This window comes from Babylonia areolata, chromosome 20, assembly GCF_041734735.1.
Source record: "Babylonia areolata isolate BAREFJ2019XMU chromosome 20, ASM4173473v1, whole genome shotgun sequence".
NCBI lineage: Eukaryota > Metazoa > Mollusca > Gastropoda > Neogastropoda > Buccinidae > Babylonia > Babylonia areolata.
The window spans coordinates 18,347,247-18,351,418 of NC_134895.1; the positions used below are offsets into that span (position 1 = coordinate 18,347,247).

General features: G+C 44.3%; 1 long non-coding RNA gene across 1 annotated transcript; it reads right to left on the minus strand.

The window, feature by feature from the left end:
- Positions 1-267: 267 nt before the first annotated feature.
- On the minus strand, positions 268-2,169 carry LOC143295253 (uncharacterized). The gene is made up of 3 exons (XR_013056999.1): positions 2,128-2,169; positions 1,079-1,180; positions 268-347 (listed from the first exon to the last, which is right to left on the minus strand). It is a non-coding gene; the product is annotated as an uncharacterized LOC143295253 (long non-coding RNA).
- Between the last annotated feature and the right edge of the window lie 2,003 nt (positions 2,170-4,172).

The following is a 4,172-nucleotide window of genomic DNA, read 5'->3' on the forward strand; positions in this document are numbered from 1 at the left end:
GAGGAGAGGAATGTAGAAAGTACAGCTTATTATTTGGGTAGGGAGCTTACAATTAGTCTATGTAGAGAACAGAAATGTGATAATGAGATGCAGCATATAAAAACCTGTCGATAGTACAAAATCATCACTTCCTATGCTTATGTATCTTGTGAAAATTTATCTTCCACAGCATGATATTCTTTGAACTGTTTGGTAACAAAATAAGGGGCTATACAAACACCATAATTATCACTGGCATAAATGATCCACTTACACTCTGGCACCTCTGCCCAAAGCATTAAGGTCTTCATTTACACCCAAGGTTTCTTCTGCTTGCTTAGCTTTTCTCTTGGTTTCTTCATTGGTTGCTGAAACAAAACATTATTTCAAATATTTGGATCACACACTAAGTAATTATCAATCAGCATAGCATATTTGTACAACTGACCTCCCATGCTAGGTCAAAATATATGCAGTTTGGATTATATCAGTGAGCAGCCTACAGAAAAATCCTTCAACATTACATCAACTCAGCCAATAGCTCATGATCAAGGTCTTTCCTTTTGAAGTTCATCTGCAGACTCTGTGTGTGTGTGTGTGTGTGTGTGTGTGTGTGTGTGTGTGTGTGTGTTTGTGTGTGCGTGCGTGTGCTCAAGCATGTGTGCGTGCTTGATGAAATGTATTTCTATGTTCATATGTGACCCCTGAAAATGTAAAATCCCCCGTGACCCCTGAAATCTTAGATCTCATGTTTCTCCGCTGACCATAGGCTAACCCCCTACTTCAAACAAAAAAAATTAAAAAAAATTATCACTGAGATAATGAATACATGACTAAATTACCCAACTGCAGCACAAGCTAAAGATCTAGCAAACCTGTGTACCCCTTATAAAAGTTCTAAAAAAAAATACCAAAAGATCATTTTCTGGTTACAAGCAATGAAGCATGCAACAAAATTTGTCACAGCTCATGGACGGTGGAGTACTCTTCAGTCAACCCACTGTTTTTTCTGAAAATGTCACTACAACTGTCAGCAAAAAGTCGCGAAAGTGTCATGGTAATGTAAATAAATAAAAGAAATATAAAATTGCTTACTCACCACACTTCGTCAAAATATGAACTGCTTAGTAACTCCATCAACCAGGACAACTCATAAGGCCACGAAAATCTGGCAATCTGTACGACACCACCAGTGTGATCTCTAATCACATAAGAAACAACACAAGAACATTTCAAGTCAACAGATGTCAGACAGAGCAATACAAACAGTCCTTTTTTGTTAGCACGGTAAAAGACTGGAACCACCTGGAAGAAAATATAGTAAGAGCACCAACTCCTGAGATCTTCAAAAAACTATTAACATCCCAACAGTGAACCTGCCAAGCTGCGCACACCCCCCACCCGTCCCGATAATGCCATAATATTGGCGACAGGGATGTACCCAACAGAACAGAACAGATCCATGACTCCTCTTTCCCTTTCATGGCCCTTTTTATGACACGATTTATCTCTTCTTCTTCCATTAATGTTCAGCGGTCATAACTTTGACCATTACTAACATTTCGGGGGTGTGCATGCTGGGTATGTTCTTGTTTCCATAACCCACCGAACGCTGACATTACAGGATCTTTAACGTGCGTATTTGATCTTCTGCTTGCGTATACACACGATGGGGGTTCAGGCACTGGCAGGTCTGCACATATGTTGACCTGGGAGATCGTAAAAAATCTCCACCCTTTACCCACCAGGCGCCGTCACCGTGATTCGAACCCCGGACCCTCAGATTGAAAGTCCAACGCTTTAACCATTCGGCTATTGCGCCCGTCTCTTGATTGATGGGGTGGCCAAAAGACATATTTTCCGCATTTACACAGCCAATCCATTATTTTCTTCGCTGAAAACTACCACTGCCCAAATCTTTTTTCGCCTAATCAGATAGGCCTGACTCTTGTAGATCTTATTTCAAAATCCAAAAATCGAAATCTATAAGCAATGCACCCAGTTGGGAACAGCTGAATGAATAAAAAAAAAAAATAATAATAATAAATAAAAATTTTAATTTCTCATGATCGATAATCATTACAAAAGCGCACTTCTAATGCTGAACAGAACTTAGAAGAAGATTCAGATGAAGGAGCAGGAACCCACGGTAAACTTGAGGAATGGCGGCCGAGTCTGAGTCACGTACGTGATGGTTGGAAGTCCGATTCGAAGTATTTGTTGTTTTTTCCAAACCAATTCGAATTAAGCTGATGGTAACATCATTCACTTCTAATAAATCCAACTTTATATATGACATAGTTCCAAATGCTAAAGAACTATAAATTCACTCAACAAAATTCTCGGAACACACTCCCGGTAAAGATCGGAGTTCATCGGAAATCTGAATTCTGGTGATGCCAGAAGAGGACTAGTGCGGGCAAAGACACAATTATCCACTTCGATTATGACACTGAGATCGAGCTGGTCTAGTACTGGGCTAAACCTGACTATTTTTGCCATAACTGCCGTAAAGAAACCGATTAATATTCAATTCTGGCATGTTTATAAGGTTGGCACTTAGCACGCAGATTTTTGTATCCGTGCATGATTGGCATATCTTCAGTACATAATACCACATGCTGTAAGATTGGTATTTCACTTTCATCTCTGTAAATCCAGTAATATTCGGTTTGATATATCTCAGTCTGCTGAGCTAAGAGTTCATCCTTTTTGTTTGAAAACAAAAAACAAAACCCAATCAGTTTGTCCTTTTTGTTTAAAAAAAACAACAAAACCTGTTAACATTGCTATACAAAACTCTATAAGCTGTGTCAGGTCAGGGGCATGTCACCCAGTACTACCTGCCGCATGTCAAGTCTCCCAACGACGGACCAAGCCGAGGAGGAAACCTTTCCCAACGGCTGTGAAGGTGGAAGAGGATGACCAAAGGGAAGGGGGAGCTCTTATCCTTGGCGGGAAGTCCTCCTAGGAGACGGAACTCCGAAGAAAAAACCTGCACCTGCCGAGGCCGTCCTACACGTGGCAGTATATGCACCTGTGCGACTGTGAGCGTCGGTAGGCGAGAGAGTGGGGAAGGGACTGCACAACTCATCTTCATGGCTGAAAAAAAAACGTCACCTGTGCTGGTCAGGCAACCAGGCTAATGTCGGAACGACGAGCTAGCCCTTCAACACCCAGCTTTCCCAAGCCCTGCGGCGATGGAGAAGTGGTAACGGGGACAGGCAGAGGATACTGCTGGCAGTTCCTAGTCACGACTCTACACGCAGGCGGCTGTGGGGTGATGGTCGTCCGCCGTAGACTGGGGCAGATGCGGCGCCCGTATCCTCCCACAGTGTCAGAGCATCCCTTTTTAAGGACAGCACTGCTCTCCTCACATGGGGAAGGGGAGATAAAAGGATCCCTAAACAAAGCCTGCCTTGCCTAGTACCTAGCAGGAAACTGCACATACTTGGACATCCAACACTAGTGGTCGAAAACAACAGAAGAAAAGAACCAGGAGTCATGCCCTGACTCTGGGTGCCTGGAATGTTCGCACCCTTTTAGACAGAGACAACAGACCAGAAAGGCACACAGGGCTCATTGCTAAAATGCTTGATCACCAGGTGGACATAGCAGCCCTGAGCGAAACCAGGTTTGCCGGTGAAACCCAGCTAGAGGAAGTTGGAGGGGCCTACACCTTCTACTGCATTGGGAAGCCCGATGGCACCCCAAGAACCTCAGGCATGGGCTTTGCCATACGAACCAAACTTGCACGACAGCTTGACAGCCTTCCGCGTGGGATAAACGATATGCTGATGACCCTGCGTCTGAAGCTGTCTAAGGATTGCTTCTCCACAGCCATCAGCTGCTATGCCCCGATGATGACCATCCCTGATGACATCAAAGAAGCTTTCTACAAGGAGCTCAGCCGCACCATTTCAGTGGTAGACAGAAAGGACAGGCTGATCATCCTTGGGGATTTCAATGCCTGCGTCGGCGTGGACTACCCCTCGTGGCCAAAAGTCCTAGGACAGCACGGCACTGGCAAGTGCAACTCCAGCGGACTGCTTTTGCTCTCGCTCTGCGCACAGCATGGACTGACCATCACCAACACCCTCTTCCAACAAGCGGACAAATACAAGAACACATGGATGCATCCCCACTCCAAGCAGTGGCACATGCTGGACTATGTGATTGTCCGGCAGAGGGAC